Source organism: Ixodes scapularis, unplaced genomic scaffold (assembly GCF_016920785.2).
Source record: "Ixodes scapularis isolate PalLabHiFi unplaced genomic scaffold, ASM1692078v2 PGA_scaffold9__187_contigs__length_104089568, whole genome shotgun sequence".
Lineage (NCBI taxonomy): Eukaryota > Metazoa > Arthropoda > Arachnida > Ixodida > Ixodidae > Ixodes > Ixodes scapularis.
The window spans coordinates 63384098-63403230 of record NW_024609884.1 but is presented as its reverse complement, the minus strand read 5'-3'; positions in this window follow the sequence as shown (position 1 = coordinate 63403230).

Genomic DNA, 19133 nt, shown 5'->3' with positions numbered 1-19133 from the left:
GACGAGAGGAAACATCCCCTCTAGTTACAAGGCCCATCCGCACCCCCCCCCCCCCCCCCCCCCCCTTTCCCCCCACTTCCTAGTGATGCCATTCAACGGAGTGTTGTTGCTCGAGCTTTTGATACGCATCGAATTAATTTTATGAACGCAAGAGAGCCATAGCGGCTTTGCGAAGCTCGGAAGTCTAGATGCCTAAAGTTTTACCACGAAAGTTATACCCCGCAGTCAGAAGCTGTAGACTTCTCATCAGCTCATTCCTTGCCGCCGTTTGCTGCCTCAGAGAAGCAAAAAAGAAAAAGCGATTGAAGCGCGTAAAACGAACCGGTTTGCTGGGCTCCTTAGCACTTTGACACGTGCATCGCCAACATATCCTAGAGTGGCTACCGGGGAAAAGTCGAGGTTTCTGGAGAGCGTCCGACATGTCCCGCGGAGCTTCTGCGTCGTGAGGTGTTACGAAGTGTTGCGACGAACACGCCACAACCAGGCTTCCCCTTTGCCCCGCGCAGCCTACCAAGGCCGGAGTTGTACAAGATACTGAACTTGAGTTGTTAACTTTAGATACTAATACCTAGTTTACATTTTTTTTCAAAGTAATGCTCTAATTTCCTTTACTAGAAACCATCTTTATTAGAGTATGCATACTTCGAAAAGTAATTGAGTTAATTTCGCAGATACTTAACAACACCTGGTAAGTGGTAATATAAGTAGTGGGGTGAGACATCCCAGTTTCGATTTGCGACTGTTTCAAAAAGCTAAGAATCTTTCGGGACGAACTTTCGACAGTTTCAGCGCTTCGGGAGAGTTCGCTGTGATGTCACTACGGCGTTTGTTGTTCTCGCTTCGGCAGCAACTAACTGGCATGATTGGAGCGCAAACATAAAATTTTCGGGGAATTGCAAGTCAATAGGATTCTGCAGATACGGAATATGAAGACATTTATTACTTAAACGTGAATATTATGGCTGAGTCTCTTCACACCAATAAAGAGGCAGTCATTTGGGAAAGCGATATGGTAACGATCTTAGTCGGATTCGTACGCGAAGCTCAATGTTTTGTTCACGTGATTGTTAAAATATGGCGGTTGTGAAATCAAAACCCCTTTGACCGTCGTGGCAGGCGGTGGACTCCGGCATTAACATCCGACATTTTAGGAAGTACTTGAGTCAAGCTTATTTCACTAAAGGATGTATTTTTTATTAAACTTAATTTTTTTTATGCCGTTTATAAGATTTCTTGTCACAAAACGGTTGAAATGCCTACCCATGTGGTCTGACAAAGCTCCGAAAATATCCGAACCAATACGACACAATTGGGACTTGGTCGCTTTTCCAAAACTTTCCCAAACCAAGGCTTTCGGGCTTAAAACAAATAAAACTTCTTCCGGAAAAATTTCACCCCCCATCCCTGAATATAAAAATGAAAAAAGAAGAAAAGGGTGTTCTACTTGTGTTGACTTCGTTCCAAAAAACATTCTGTGCTGACCTTTATTGCTTGAAGCGCCTTGGTTGCACCACACTAAGTTGATACCAAAATAATTTAGGTACGCAAGAGAATTGCAGTAGACAGAACCCAGATACAGAAGGACCCCCCCCCCCCCCCCACTCCCCCGTATCGTAGAAGTATAGCCTGCTGTGATTTAGTTTGTTAGGAGGCTCGGCCCATGACGCATTACGCAACAAGGTCATAATGGTTCTTGTCACGATTCGGGTCACCTGACGTGTTACCGGACAATGCGGATTCCTGTCAGCTCAAGTAGAAGCCGCTCAGGCAATCTGAGTTTCTGAGAAAAACGTAACAAACACTCATAAACGGCAAGTATACACATTCAGAAAAAAATATCGACTTGAGTACAGCAGCCATTGGCGCTGATCGACAACCAAGAGCGAGTAGCTTTTCCCCTCTTCCCTCCTCATAGCCCAGGGTGATGAGGAACCTATGTACAAAGTTCAAATCCACAAACTGTCGGAAACCTGATGGGCGACTCATTAGCACGGGAAAGCCTCTACGGAACTGTCCACACCCTCCCCTTGACTCTTGGTTTGTTGGACCTGTTGACCCGTAATAGATCACTTTACCCGTTCGACCTCTTGACCCATATTAGATCTCTTGACTCGGCTATGACGTGGCTGTTGGATCATTGATTTGTTGGATCTCTTGACCCATGCTAGATCGCTTGACTCATTCGAAATTTGAACGATATTGGATCTCTGGATACGGCAGTCATGTCACTGTTGGATCTCTTGCCTAGCTGGGAATTTTGACTAGTTAGAACAGTTGACCCAGACTAGGTCGCTTTACTTGTTGAGCCTCTTGACCCATATTGGATCTCTTGACATGGCAGTCACGTGACTGTTGAATCTCATAACTTGTTGGAATGTTTGACTAGTTAGAACCCTTGACCCATACTAGACCGCTTGACTCGTTGTACCTCTTGACCCATATTGACTCTCTTGGCATGGCAGACACGTGTCTGTTGAATCTCTTGATCGGGTTACCCTTTTGACTAGTTGGAACTCATGGCCCTTACGATATCTCTTGACTTGTTGAACTCCTTGACCGATATTGGATCTCTTGGCACGGCAGACACGTGACTGTTGAATATCTTGATCGGTTTACCCTTTTGACTAGTTGGAGCTCTTGATCCATACTAGATCTCTTGATCTGTTGGACCTCTGGATCAATAATAAATCAATCAACACAACATTCACATGACTGTTGAATCTCTTGACTAGTTGAAACTCTTTATCCATACTAGATTTATTGACTCAATGAACCTTTTGACCCATATTGGAACTCTTGACACGACAATCGCGTGATTTTTGGATCTCTTGACTAGTGAACCTTTTGACAACTTGAAACTCTTGGCCAACACTAGATCACTTGACTTGTTGGACCTCTTGACATATATTGGATCTTTTTGCACGGCAGTCACTTGACTGTTGGATCTCTTGAACTCTTTAACCTTTTGATTAATTGGAACTCTTGACCCATACTAGATCTCTGATTCGTTGGACCTCTGGATCCATATTAAATCACTTGACACGGTATTTACGTGACTGTTGGATCTCTTGACTAGTTGCGCCTTTCGGCCATAATTGGAGCTCTTGACCTATACCACATCGCTTGACTCGTTGGACCTCTTCACCCATATTGGATCTCTTCGCATGGCAGTCCCGTGACTGTTGGAAATCTTCCCTCATGGGGCCTTTTTGGCTATTTGTATATATTGATCAGAAGCGCCCTAGACACACGGATGCACACATCATTTTACAAGTACTAGGTATAAGCGCAAGCTTTATCGGTGGATCAAGGTAAAGGTTCCAGAACCACCATCAAAAGATTAGTCCGGCTCTCTCAACTGTTTCACGAGTTCACTGCAACTGGCCCGAAGAAACTGCGCTGATATCACGATCCTCCCCTGAGAAAAGAAATATGTGTTTGAATTCGATCCACAGGTTACTGCTTCCAATTTCAGATAACATCACCACATCTTTGCTGGCTCTAAGGGTCATATGAAGTCAAAAAAACAATTAGAGAGAGAAGAGAGAAAAAAGAAGGGTGATACTTAGAAGCGTACGTGTTGTGGGGATATTCTTTCGTTTTGTCTTTCACGTAAAATGATAAACCTCGAACTTTGAAAAGTATTAGCCGTGGCCATTAGTTGGATATTTTGAGCCTGCGTCCTGGTCACGTGTTGTTCCTTCCTCTGTGTCAAAGCAGTTAAGCATATTTAGTTGAATTCTATTGAAAGCAAGTTTTTGTAAAGGAAATGGTCGCTTCCGCCCAAATATCCAGCTGGTTGAAGTTTGCGCCGAGGGGTCTCGATCGTTGCTCCTGTAAATGTTTCCGGCGACGACTTTATTGGAAAGTTGGAAACGTATTTGGGGGGGGGGGGGGGGGGGGGGGGGGACGAGTAGAAGATACTAAAAAATGCAATTCAGTTAAAGTAAAAAAAAAGTATATATATATATATATATATATATATATATATATATATATATATATATATAGTGGGCATGGTGGCATAAGAGCCAAGGGGCCGAAGGCGTATATATAACGAAGTGAAAAACTCACGGTGAAAAACAACAAACAGCAGAAGTTTAATCGACAGTTTCGCCGAGAGACTCGGCTTCGTCAGGAGATGTATATAGAAAGAGAGAGCGAGAGAGAGAGATTCAGGGTGACGGTGGAGAACAAACCCTGCATCTCTGTCTTCTACGCCTTCGGCCTCCAGGCCCAACATGCCCATATATATATATATATTTTTTTTCGATGTATCCAAATACCCCAAAACTATTAAAAATACAGTCTCTCGAGTAATGCACCAGTCTGAAAGTCAAAGCAGCCGCTCGTTGCCAGCCACAACGGGAGAGAGCGGCCCATTCAGATGGGCCTCTTTTGTTCCGAGTGCCAGCAGTCGGCGCGTATCGTCCGAGAGTCATGTGACCTGGGGATTCTAATCGTCGTTCTGTCCCGGCGCCGTCGTGTGGGCTCTTCGCTTGTCCCCCTCGTTCCGCGCGGTCGTCTCAGAGCTGAGGCAGGCACCCCGTGCGACGGCGGGTGCCAGGATGCGCGTGTCGTCCGCGGGTTTGCGTGTGCCGCGCCTGTGTGTGTCCTCCAGGCTTGTCCGCTGTGGCATGTCTGCACGTTTAGGCGGAAAGGGCCGAGAGGAAAAAAAAAAAAAACTCTTTTGTTCTCGACGTGATTACTCCGCTCTCCTTTGCCCGGCCGCTCTGTTCAGGGCCGGACGCGGGGACTTGCTTCTACGGTCATCGCCGCGCGTGGGAACTTGGCGGGGGCCGAGAGAAGAGCGCGCGATTAGCGCACGGCCGTCCGCTCTTTCGATCCTCCGGGTGCCCCCGAGAGCTTTATATACCTGTTATCGCGTGAAAGACGCCAGCGCCGAGGCTGTCCAGTCGCAAAGCAGTGTTGTTTTCGGCGTCGCGCGAAGTCCACGGAATGCGACGTCTTTCTTGGAGCTTGCTTTCTCTTTGAGTGATATTCCTCCGGTCTGCGGACTACGGATTGCTTCGTACCCCGACAGTCTCGCATTACATGGAAGGACGGGTCTCACAAAGTATCCTAATAATAAGGGGAAAAAAGAAAGATTATATATATATATATATATATATATATATATATATATATATATATATATATATAATTCACAACCAATTTGTTGGTTGTCAATTTAACAGTACCTTCAGAAGTGTTTGGGAAGTTTTCTGTGTCTTAATGTCCAACGAGCCTGACTATTCAACGATACGAAAGATACAATAGTGGATATTCAGGCACCTTGGACATTCAAGCTCGTTGTACATTCTGTCTCGGTTGGATCTTCCGCCTCGTTGGACATTCCGCCTCGTTGGACATTCAGAGCCGTATACGTTCAGACTCGATTGGACTTTCCATTTCGTTGTATATTTTAACTCGTCGGACACCTCGGTGAAACTTTATTGTATTATCAAATTTAGACCTCGGTCCAGAGCTCCTTTGCCTTCCTACTTGGGGCTAGGCTTGGAGTAGGAGAGGTGGGGCCGATGGTTCAGTCCATAGGTGCTCCCGCAGTTTATTCCAGGCCTTCCCGGATATAGTCTTCCTGGTAGGCTTGGTCTCGAAGTACGGTCAATGTAGTCAGCCACCCCGGATTAGGGGGAAGGAAGAGGGAGGTTAGGGAGGGGAGGGATGGGAGGGATGTCTTTGGGTAGCCACTGCAATGAAGGCAATGTGATGGGTGTTCAGTTCTGGCATTGCGCACACTGTGCAGACGTGTTGGTGTGCGTACGCAACAGGAAAAGCAATGCGCGGCGCACCTGACACCTGAGGCCATTATACGTCACAGTTTTTTCTAGTGCCTTGTTGCTGCCGTTTCCGTTGCTGTGGACACAATCGACGCAATTCCTCTCGCTCTACTTCGGTGGTCATTGCTCCAACCGCCTACAGTATGGACTCACGAAAGCCAGAATATACGAGCAGAAATCGCGAAAGTACCTGTTCCGGGCAGTTCAGTGTCTTGCAACCAGGTGCCGTCCGCTTGGCTGGAGTTGCGAATAGTCCGAGGCGCACTAAATTTTGTCCCAGTTGCGTTGTCCACCAATGATGGTGTGACCAGGACGTGTTTGCACTGGTGCCTTCGAGTGCCGGCCACCTTGAGGGTTCCCTGCTCTTTTTTATGAAGATATAATGAAGTCTCGATATTTTTATGCATAACGTAGAATCACTGGCAGGTTCCGGTATGACCGAACCTCTCTGTTCTCACTAATACCTACTTCGGCGAGGCATCGGCGGAGGGTGGCGATGAGTAGCGGAACAGTACATGCTCCATATTTATATTCGGAGACCTGCTAAGAATGCCGTAAAACCTCGGCCTTCAGCGCGGGCTCGACTCCCTGCACCAAGTCAGGCATTGGCAGCGCGTGCGACGAAGTGTTATCAAATACAGACAGACCACGCTGGAGGCGGAGCGTCTACTGAATTCTTCACCTGTTAGCCTGTCACCGCTTATACGACGCAGCAGCGGCGGTGACAGCGGCGTTGCCGGCGGGCAGAGCAGCACCGCTCGCTCCACTGTGTCGCCTGGAGAGAGCCGTGCGCTCGGTGAGCGGATGCTCGCGGTCCCGAGTTTGCGGGCGCTTGCCCGTTAACGAGTGCCCTTGACTGCCGCTTCTCGTGCCCCGCCCGATAACGCCCGGCACGAGCGTCGGAGAGAGGAAGTCATACCGAAGCGGTCGTTCCAATTAGATTCACTTAGCAGGTTCCCGAGTGATGTCGGCACGCACGCTTGGCACCCCGCTGGACTCGGACGGTGGCGGCTTAATTTGAGGCCTCTGAGTCCCTTCCGGGCCGGCTAGAACGCCTTCCTTACTAAACGCAATTTAGGTAGAGCAGGACGAAAAATCGTGCTCATTTTTCAGAAAGTCGCCCCCTTGCCGTACTAGCGAGACAGAGGCAGTGATAAGACAGAATGCAATGTGTAAGTATGGAGAAGCGGTGCATACACGTGGAGACTGGATGACGCGAACGATAGCGTGCGTAGTTTGCTAGACTAGAATAAAGAGGCGGCGGTAAAGTGGTGTGCGCCACCTGAGCGCGGGCCGCTCGTGGTTTACCCTGTGTTGTACAGTGTTCGGGGCGGCGATATCTCATCGCATGAAGGAGTTGGAAAAGTACAATCACCGCGGCTCCCTGCACGAGAGTTTGCTAGACGCGTATTTGCCTCGACTATACTAGCGTGCGCACGATTTTGGAGGCACCTCACTGCACTCGACGCATCACCGTCCCTATCGCCGAACGACTGCGCGGTGTCCCTTTGGCGCGCTGTGTGTTTTCTCTGCTTTTCGGCCACTCTCACTTGCTTTACTTTTAGCTTTACTAGGGGGATCGGTGGCCGAGTTGACTAGCGCACACCAGCTCGGAGCGAGTGGAGCGAAAGCACGCGCTGCAGCACCCAGGGATCCTGGGCTCAATCCCCACCCCTGCCCGTCTCGATCTGAGAGAGAGAGAGAACATGTTTATTATATATGATAGGATTCCCGTCTATGAGTGGTGTGCTCTGAGACGACGAGAGGTGGGGGGGGGGGGGGGGGTGGAGGGTTCTAAGGAGGGGAAGTAGATGACTATGGTGGTATTAAATGAATTCATGAGCCCCAGATTCCCTGATGAATTCAATCAGGGAGTCTAGGATCGCGGTGCTGCTCCTGGCGTCTGGGGTGAGTCCAGACGCTGAGCCTTCTTGGATGGTCCTGAGCAGGTAATTTTTCCCACGCCGTTTTTCTGTGGTCTTCCAGGCCTTTGCACTCCCACAGTAAGTGCTTGATACCTGCCACCTTATTTTCTGTGCAGGCCTTGCAGATAGGGTCTTCTTCCTTCAGTAGCCTTCCTTCAGGCTGCCAGTTTGGCGGGCGTTAGTGCAGTGCGGCTTCTGATTCTGCGAAGTCTGGTCGCTTCCCATCTTCGGTATCTATTTGGTAGTTGGTCTTCCTCTGTCGGTACGAGTCCCCTGAGGTAGGCTTTCCTAGCTTGTCTTGCTAGTTCGGCCTTCTCCACAGGGTGTTTCGTTTCCTCGTTGTCCTCCCGAGTGGTTGAGCCTGTCGCGGAGCTGTTGCTGCTGGCTGCCTCCGCTGCGACTCGGTGAGCCCACTCGTTCCCGGGAATCTGCGAATGGCCCGGAATCTGAAGGAGCATCGTATTCGCCTGCGGTCGTGTCACTACTGCGTGGAGCGCGTTAAAGACCCTATAGACTAGCGGCATTACTGCACTGGCTAAATTTATCATCTACAACTGAGACACCAGACTCCCATTGGGGCTGACCAAGTTCCGGCTGTATAAACGTACGTACATAGACCCCGATTACTATTAATTACTCGCGCTACTTACGCTCTTTCTCTGGAGAAACCCGGAGCGGGCTCATTTCAGGGAGCAGTGCACCGCTGTATGTCCGTTGTCCTTTCCTTCTCTCTCCCCACTCTCCGGCGTTAAAAAAAATGACAAGTTTTCCTCTCGTCGGGAGTAACAGAGGAGGAAAGCTCTCGGCTATCACTGCAGTGGTCTCCAATCAGCGAGTAGATGATCGCTGCTTCAGCGTTCGGCTGGCAGTCGGCCTGTCCACTTCCGTCCCTGCAGCTTGGGGAACAAAAATGTTTATGTGCCAGTCATATAGGCCTGTAGCTCTCAAGATTGGGCAGCCCCACTGGCCAGTAAGATCGAATATTTTTCGGTCCCGTTCCGGTTGAGGACGCTAAAAGCGCGAGCATGCATTTTCTTTTGTTTCTTTCAACCTTTCTTAGTTCTTTCGGCGTTCTGTTTCCGCGCGTAGAGATAGGCTGCCACACGCATTGTAAACAACCGTAGCTCGTGCATGAGACTCGACTGCAGTGCCGCTTTATGCTTGATGCAAACATTACATGTATATTACACGTAAAATCACATGTATAGGCTCCCATAAGGAGCCTATACAGGAACGCTAGTCTTGGGGACGCGCTCGCGACCCCTGGCCGAAAGAAACAGGCCTACAGACGTTTTTCGTTCCTTTCGTTTTCAGTCACGTGGGTTCCTTATCTGGTGTGCGGGTCGAAAAAATAATTAACCATTTCAACCTAGAATTAGCGAGAAAATACAGGTGAGGCAAAGCAAGAATGTGTGACGATCACGCGTTTTAGTAAACACCATCCAGCGGTGTAAAGATACCAAAACAATGTTTTAACGCTTACCAGAAGTGACGACATTAAAGATGGCTTCGCCCTTAGTGAAAAGTTGTATAACACAAGCTGCGTTACAATCGTATAGGCTTCGGCGCGCGCTGATACGATTGTTGCCACTTACTGCCACAGGCAGTAAGTGCGGTTGTTACTAGCCAAAAAAGTCAAAAGATAGCAATCATTACTACTTTCCGTGGCTATGCAGTCAAAGCTATGGGCCCGTGGGAGCTCGAGCACCTTCAACGCCGACCAAAGCTGTGCACGAACACTTTTCACTTCTGCAATGCCCCAGCAAGTATCCACGAGTGTTTGCGATTTTCACCGTGTGTTTTTGAACCTACTTGCACGGCTTTCTCTCTAGAGCGCCAGGCGCTGTGAATACTTGATTCGCTCGAGAAGTCTGCCGAGCGAACCTGCCGCCACAGCTTTCTGTTCTAGCCGCTAGGTGCTGTCGGTTTTCCTGGTGTCGCTACTGCGGAGCTATACGGTGAAGCGTAAACATGGGCTGTGAAGCGCGGAGAAGCAAGTAGTTATATTCACTGTCGCAAGTTATTATAGCGTGAATGGCGTCATTTTACTAAGGCCTTTATCCCCGTCGGGCCATTCATATTACATTTTTGAAGAATTCGATTAGTGAAGGAGGGGGGGGGGGGCGGTTGGAGCAACATTCTTGTAAAAGTATTTATCGCTGTGTAGCGTGCGTTCACGTCAGTGCTTTCCTGTGCTCGGTTTGTGTATGGGACCCCGCTGTGTGATGCGTTGGACCGACTGATAACAGGTCGCAGTATGAAGGGTAGAGGATGCTTCCACTGATCGTCACCAGACTCCGATGGCACCAACTCAACAATTGTGCCCCAGCTCGACGTTGAGTGTCCTTCGACGCGGTGCGTGGACACCACTGCCAGCCGAACGCTGACGCCACGCTCGAGTCCACCTTTTGCGCTCGATCTCACTGTGCTGACGCCGAAATTCGAGTGCACAGGCTTTGATTATTCTAGGTCGGGGGTCTCAAAGACGCCGCCCGCGCGCATCCCGCGACCGCGAACCCTCGTTCCCATGCCTCGAGCGCTATACACGCGCAGAAAAAAAAAACAAAAAAACACGCTTAATATTTTGGTTTCGTTTTCGCTGATATGAATCTCTACTCATGTAACCTGCTCAGACATTCGAATTATTCTGTTTTATTTTTGAACTGAGTATTGATTCGTCTAAATATTAGATTCTCTGTGCTTTCTCCCGTGAATCAACCGGCACGGCAATACCACTACTAAGGCTACAAGTGCGAGCTCTATGCTCAAGGAGGCACCTCGGTTGTTCACAAACTCTCTCTCTCTCTCAGCAGGAGCAACTTCTAAAGTAAAGGCTATGAGATCGGGCTTCTAGCTTTCAGACAATACCTTTTAGATAAGAGTGTTTTCTTATAATGCTGCTATACAAATTGTCAGGAAAGTAAAAACTGCCGTATGAAGATTTTTCTTTTTTATGCCTGCGCTCAGTCTAGTGAATTGTGCGACAGAGCAAGGATGGTGTGCTTATTCTCGTTAAACTGCAGTACGTTGGTGTTTTACATCGTAATATAATATCGGGTGTTTTATTTCATTTACATATATACTGGTAACCTCCTTTTGCAGGGTGTGTCAGGAGGAATTCAAAGAGTTATTTGCGCAAGGAGTTATACAAAAACAGCAGAAAGACGCGAAAATTCACGGTAGAAATATACGCAGAAACACCACAAGTATCCTCTTCACGAACAACTTTCCGAAGCGTTGACAAATAAATCAGCTAACGTAGAATTTACGTGTGCTTCAGAATTTCTATTCCATTCCTCGATAGTATTCGTGAGAAAAACGAAAATTTAAAAGAGTTACGACACACAAAGAGAACAAAAGTCCTATTATGAAGAAGACTTCTGGTGGCACGAACAAATCGAGGAGTGAAATACTTTGTAGTGTCTAGGTTAAAGAACCGTTTAACATGGAGTATAAATATTTTTGTCTCACTCCACGGCTAGTTGATAAAAAAAAAAAAAAGAAGCTAAATTTGAGGGATTCCATAGAGTGAGTGGGGCAACAGATTCCTTTCTTTTGTACTGGTAGTATATGAAGCGAAATGCAAATCTCTGCACCTTCTCTAAATTGTCAGTGTTATTAGCGGTGTGCGGATTCCAAATTCGGGAAGCATATTCTAAGACAGGTTTTACCAGAGTTTTGTATGCAATGAGCTTTATATCATAAGAACAGAGCTTCCACTACGCTTCAAGTACCAAAGATGGCCGTAAGCTTTGTGAGAAAAATAGTCAACGTGTACATTCCACTTTAAATCAGCCGAAAAAACACTCCTATGTATTTGTACGTGGCAACACTTTGCAAATAATTATTACTATTCACATAGTAAGAGAAACCAAGTGGCGAAACGTTTCTAGAGAAGGTCATCTGCACACATCTGTTTGTAGTACTGAGTCTCAACTGCCAGGTCGAGCACCACTCGGACAGCCGTATATGCAAATAAAAGCTAAAGATTGTAGAACGGTGAGCTTGCAAAAACCAGAAAGCACAAGGGTCTATTTCTAGAAAATATCTGTGGTGTCTCTGGAACAGTCGGCTGCTTTACGACGTGAAACGCCACTGATGTTTGTTTGTTTGTTTTTTGTTGTCAGCGGCCTTTCAAGCTGTCAGTAGAGACTTTTAGTAGACCGTATTCTAGAGGTATACGCTTTGCTAGCGGGGCCTCGTGCCGTTACTTTGAAGCATGGACTGAGCACGCGCGGTGGTCACGAGGGGTGGTCCTAACGTTATTATTGCTACGAAGAAACAAAGCTGCGATCTCGAGGGTCAGTAATAGAAAAAAGCCCAACGCCGATTAAAAAAGAAAAAAAAAGGTCGGTGGGAGCCAAGTCGGTTGAGGCAGCAGAGAGGCAGAATTGGGCAGAGCGTTCAGCACTCGCATGTGCCTCCGTCTACAGCGCAGAGTGAGCCGCTGCATTGTGGTAAAGCGAACGACTTTCCTTGGTCAGCTTTCCGCGGCGCTTGTGGACTCTCACGGCACTCGTCAGAAGGTTCCGGTCAGGACTTGCCCTATTCAAGTAGGTCCCGGTCCCGCAAATATTTTCCTGCGACTTTTTTGTCCTTTACGGGAATCATCCGCCAAAAGCTGATATATTATTCTTTGCTTCGCGAAAGCATTTAATAAGGTATCGCATTCAAAATAGCTAATAAAATCAACGCCATTAAAAAAAGTAGTGTTAACGAAGTGGTTTTTATCATATCTTTCTTCTCGTGAGCAGTACGTGGAGCCTGGAGGGCGCAACTCTGGCCTCTCTGCATGCATTAAGTTCAGGTGTGCCCCAGGGAAGTGTATTGGGTCCTCTTTTATTTAATTTTTTTTATAAACGATTTGCTTCATGACATTACAATGTCGATAAGACTCTTCGCTGACTGTGTGATATAGTGTCAAATAAAATCGCCAGAAGATAAGATTAAACTGAAGTCTAACGTAGAAACAAAATATTAAGATCTAGTGTGAAACGTAGCAGACGGTGTTAAACCCGGAAAAATCGGTTTTCATGGCAATAACAAAAAAAGAAACAAGTTTTTACTCGTAATTATAGCTTAGATAATAGAACGATTACAAGAGTAACATAATACAAGTACCTAGGCTTGGTGTTTACACCCGAATAACGCTGGAACGCTCACATTGAGAATGTGTGCGCCAGGACAAACAAACTGCTGTGGAGCCTTCGACGAAGCCTGGAAAGCAAAACTCCTGAAATACAATGTATCGCTTACAAGACCCTGATTTGACCCGTTATTGAATACGAATACGAATATACCGCTACAAATCGTTAGAAAGTGAAAAAGCTCAGTAACTAGTATCCAGTTTAATTTTTTTAACAAATATTCCCGCGCTTATTTCCCCACAACTATGCGAAGTCGCCAATCTTCCAACCTTGGAGTCGAGGGCTAAGTACAAAGGAACTAAATAGTGCTTCCAAATTATTCATGAGTACGTAAAGATTATCGAGTCAGATCATTTTGAAATTTGTTCAAATGAATGTTCAACGCATTGCCACAGCATTTATACATCCCAAACCAACCTGTGTGAAATAATAGTTTTAAATTAAATTTTTTTCCTAGAGCCATCGAAGACAAGCTAGCTGACATCACTGTGTCAGCAACGTCACTTGGCTCATTTTTTGAGAGCATAGAAAATATTGCTGTTTGTGCAACCAATCAAATGACACTGGATCAGTCCATTTCGTCGTTTGTGATTGTACTAAAACATTTTTGTACTAGAAATTTTTGATAGATGTGTAATTATGTCAGTTGATGTGGCGTTTTGTATTGTATGTTTTACCGTTCTGAATTTTTATCCACCCCGTAATAGCCCTCAAAAGGGCTGATAGTATAAATAAATGAAATGAAAACGAAAATGCTCATCATGGCAGTCCCGCAAAACGCTCACAGTCACCATTCCCAAAGACGGCTGCGTCTTCGTTCCTTTTGGCGGTGATGAATCGGCGAGATTCCGTTATTTGCATAATTTCTACGTCTTGCAGTTCTATTAATACTCCTAGATTCCGGTACATCAAAGTTTCAATACTCATTCATAATGATCAGCGATCAGAAGTCATCAGAATCGGCTTGGCGAAGCTGCTAACTTTACATTGCAGATTCCTTTCAGCGCTCTTTTTGCATGGGCATGAGCAACCGCGGAACCCATCAACGGGCCGCGACCTTTATTGTGCAAAAGATATTTTCATTGTACGAGTAATGATTTCTGAGACTACGGGGGCGTACGGTTACCTCTCAACGCAAAATTGGACCCCCATGCTCCCTTTTTTTCCACCAATAATCAAAGCTTCATGACCGCACCTCGAAGGCGAATAGAAACCCAATTGACTCACACGCATTTTTCCTTTCGTGCATGGGCGGATGAACGCGAATCGCTCGCTTTAGCACAAAAGCATACCGAGTCCAAAAAAGCCTGATCCCCCCGCGGCCATGGTCAAGCCCCCTCGTCAGGTACAGATGTTAGTGGACTGATCGAGCGCCGCGGAAGGGGCGGTGGCCGGTGCGCGGACAATAGCCCGGCGTTTAGGGCCTGGCGAAGAGCGCACACTGCGACCCCGGGGGACGACACCCGCCAGAGACACCCGGCCGCCTGGCCCTAATTCTAGGGCAGGCAGTCGGGCGCCGGACCCCGTCTTCCCGTTCGGTGGGCTGCCAGCAGGCGCGTCTGTCGGGGGCAGGATTTGGGCGGCCCGTCGGAAGAGTAAGATATTTGGAGGGGCCCCCTCTAAGATCGTGATCGCTGTGCCAACGTCGCCCCCAGGAGGAACCTGCTCCCCGTAGGCTTCGAGTCGCTGCGCGCATCGGGAGGAACTTGTAATTTTTGGAGCCGAAACAAGAATAGCCCTCGTGAGTGGGGCCGTCCACTTCCTATTCTTGCGCGCGCCGCGTGGCCCGGGTGTGAGGACGCTCTGCGGTGCGCCAGGCTCGCTCGCCTGTCGACCCCGAGACCGGCCGAGCAATCTTCGTGTCCGGGGTGCCAAACGGGAGCTTCGGTAATGGCCAATTGGCGGGACCAAGCACTCGGCGAGGGCTGCCCGGTGCTGCATGTTGCCGGGCCGAGCGTGTCCGCGCTGGCAGCGCGTGTTGCACCGCACACACCCTCGTCAGGTCTTGGGGATCTAGGGCCGACGCGCCGAGAGCACCGCATCGGGAGTGCCGTGAGCGGCACCTGTGCTCCTCGCACGCAATCGCGGATGTGCGCGGAAAGCGGGACACGTGAGTTGGCAAAGGGACGCGGCCGCCGATGATTGCCCGTGGAAGGCGTTCCTACGGACACCTGAACCTAATCGGGGGTCCCGATCGTGTCCAATCGGTCCTCCTGTTGGGTCCTACTCTGATCATGTTGACAATCGACTTCCTTGGTTTAGCTGAGGACTTGGTGCATGTCTGATCGAAGTGGTGTCATACGCAACAACGCATTACATGGAACGCCGGCATTTGGACTGCGTTACAGCAGTAAATCGAATTTTCGTCGCACTGTTGCCAGCCCGCCGAGTCCATTCTCCCGCACGATCCGTGTGCAGCCAGTCGTAGCTCCCCACTGAATGATACACGACGGGGCCCAAAAGAGGTTTCTGCATTGTGTGTTGCTGTGGAGCGAGCGTGCACACGCGCGAAAGCACTTTCCGCTTCGACAATAGGGATGTTCGAGGAGACGTTAATTGCCCTCGGGGTTTCTTCGCGAAGAATGAACGCTTCCTTGGAGTTCACACGGAGAGTCATTTAAAAGCAACGAGTTCTTTCTTTTCCGTAAACGTACCTTCGTTACTAATAGGTGCTTGCGTTAGTGTTAATTCTTTGTAGAGGACAAAAGCGCTGAGAAGGACGGACAAGTAGAAAAATTACCAACACCGCAGAGCACTCTTTGTTGTTGTCATTCTTCTACTCGTCCGTCGTTTTTAGCGCTTATATCACCTATTTCCTTATTTTTGCGTCTGGTCGTTTATAAAGTGAAACTCTATTGAGTCAAATATTTATTACTAACATAAACACCACCTATCCTACGTGCACCTTGTGTCCCTGTACAGAAGTGCGGGCAAGGGGGCGGGGGGGGGGGGGGGGGGGGGGGGCAAGCATGTACACGTTGCCCCCAAAAAGTAACTCAATACCTTTACTCCTTACTCGCTGTAAAAGTAACCTAATACGTTACTCGTGACTGAGATTCAAAATTACCTACCGTATTACTTCAGCTAAGAAGTACGTAGGTGGTTTCATTAGAAATCGAACACGCGGGGTCGGGGAAGGTATTTCGATTTGCCCAGAACATTATATATCATTAGAGCCCAATATCCGAAATGAACAAAGCCACTTTTAAATAAGTATAGCAAAATTATTTTCCTCCACATTTTTTTTAAATGAAACAAGGGGGAATGCTACATTTAGGCTGCTTGATTTTTGTACCAAGTTCTATCGATTGTTGTAAATAGGTAAAATCGAAAACACTCCCTGTATTTTTTTTTTTTTGTAGAATTGCCTATTGTTTTCTTAAAGTGACTGCTTTGTCATTATTCATATTAGAAATAAAAATGCCACACATGGCATCTTTGACGTACGTTAATTTTTTTTTAGATGACATTAAAGAGTCGCTTATGGGAGTGTGGAACATATTGTTCATTAATATTCATTACCCCCCTTTTCAACGTTACCCTTTTCTTCAGTATCAAATGTGATTGGAAGGGGGGGGGGGGGGGGGGGGTCGGTGGCCGAGTGGGCTATCGCACACCAGCTCGGAGCACGTGAACCGAAAACTCGCGGTGCGGAACCCAGCGATCCTGGGTTCAATCCCCACCCCTACCCGTCTCGATCCGGATGAGCATCGTACCAGGGACCTGTACCACTACCGTGTGAGGCACGTTAAAGACCCCAGGCTAGCGGTTGTACTGCGCTGGCTAAATTTCTCATCTACAGCTGCGAGACGAGTTTCTCGTCGGAGCACTCTAAGTACAGGCTGTATAAACATACAAACACACCCCTGATCAATATATAGACGCTTTGCAGCAGCTGTGCATGGACACCGCCATAACTGACCTTCAGTTTTTGTTTCCTCTTATTTCTTTTATTTCACTTCATCATTACCATAGCAGGCCAGGTCATTGCCATATTAAGTTCAAATGTGTGCTTTTCTAAAGCACCGGCCTTTGTAGAGGATCGTCAACTACCGTTTCAGTTGCTCGGCATCTCGGTAAGACAAGAGAAGGTCAGCAATGGCGGTTGTAATTTGGCGCGTGTGCCATCTCGAAGCCCTTTGGCATTTCCAAGTTTGTTTAAATCGGTTTATCCGCTAATCGCAAATGCGATTGCAATGTCACCCATTGGACAAATGATGTTAAACAAAAATTAACCATCACGGGAATAACTGTCATGATTATTCTCTTATTAAATGTTCTACGAGCCTTATAAATACATGGTGAAGACGGCACTCCAGTAACTAGCACATCTTTTTTTAAGATCTGTTTACAGACTAATATCAAACATCCTGTGTATTGTTTAAATCTGATTAGGTTCTTATGCACTTCGTTTTTACTATGTGGCCATAGTAACTAGTTGACATACCCTGCCAAAGGGTAGGCGCGGACGCAAGGAAGGACAGAAAACAACTCTGGAAGTAGGAGCCCATTTATAAATAGGGTTCCGTGGTTTCGGGGTCTCGTTTTCTTCGAACTCGAGGGGGGGGGGGGGGGGGGGGGTTCTAGCAGATCGAGTGTTTTATGGCGTCAAGGATCATCGCAAAAGCGACCATTGCGGAAAAGAAGCGACGCGTTTCGAGCAGTTGCTAGCTGACCCGACGTTTTGCGATGCGATCTAGTGCGGAGTGGCTGAACCAATCAGGGCATTCGGAGTGAGAGTTTTCGAGGTGCGACTCCGACATCGCGTACGCCAGTGTGACCTTCTGATTTTTTTGCGATACGAATTAGTCGCATCACACGAGTGCTTTAAGGCCTGTTCACGCGGAGCGCTAAGTCAGCGCCACGTGAGCACTCGAAGGAGCGCTCCTGTGGCGCTTCCTAGCGCATGACTTAGTTCTGATATAACGCTTTTGTAGCTCCTTGTTAGCGCTTTAGTGGCACCTAAATTGTTAGCGCTTCAGTAGCGCCTTGTTTAGCGCTTTTTGTACCGCGGTTACTGCTGCGGATTAGCGCGTGCACTGCGGTTCCGGTTCCTGTGGTTGGGTGTGCATCAGCAGCACCATGGCGGACATGTGGGGCGCTGAAACAGAAACGCGACAAATGTTGTTACATACGCAATTAGTGCAAATGTTTGTGGACGGCCTAACGCCCAGAAGAACCTTCTGGGCGCTCGAAATCTTTCGCCACCGAGATAACGACTGGTACCCGGCAAACCTTGTTCCCCGGCTGAGGGTATCCCGAGGCACAGAGATCTTTCGAAGTTCATTATTTTTTAACTTCGTGCCTTTGAAACCAGGTTGACGCATGTCAAATAGAAAGCGACGAGGTCGTACCCATTTCATTAGTCACTCAAAGTCCATGACTCTTGTTTGTCTGCCCGACCGTTTGCATGGAGAGCGGCTCTTTTACTTCCTCTTTTTTCACCATGCACCACAGGAAAAACAACAGCACTCTAAACAAAAAAGCCAGTGCGTCTCCTTTCCCGCACAACACTCGGAGAGCCAATCAGTGCAACTTACGGAGGCAGCTCAGCGAATAACGATGCCGAAACATATATTTAGACCTAAAAAAGCAGTCTGAGTTGTGACATTAAGCAATGCAAAACGTCACGCTTGCATTGCTTAATGTCACAACTCAGACTGTGTTACACAATTGTACCGAAATTGCGACAGGCAAAATAACCTAAAAAATTACGCAAAGACTTCTAAAATGCACACGAGCGCAACAAAGGTGAGGCACACTACGATTTTAGCTTGAACTTTTTCATATAAGAACCTAACATTTAAAAAAAAACAAAAAAAACGTAGCATTGGTAGTACACACGCAAACTGTCAATGAGATGCTTCATGTTTCACTGGGTAAACAGATGTTCCAATAAAGATTCAATACAACACACTTTAGAGGAATGGGCGACACGTTCTGGAAGCCCATTTCACTCTTCCGACCCTTTAACAATAATAAATAAAAATGAATGTTTCAAATTAATTATTTCGCTCCCGTTCACTCTAAGAAATGCCTGCGCGTCTACTTAACCGCAAAACACTCAAAGAGCCAATCTCTGTGATTTATGAAAACCGCTCAGGGAATGATGATGCGTAACATCCGTTTAGACCTAAAGTGAAGTCTGCGCTGTGGCATTACGCAATGCAAATCATCATGCTTGCATTGCGTAATGCCACAGCGCAGACCTCATTTTGAGGTCTAAATGTTCTGCCTCATCATTCGCTGAGCTGATTTCG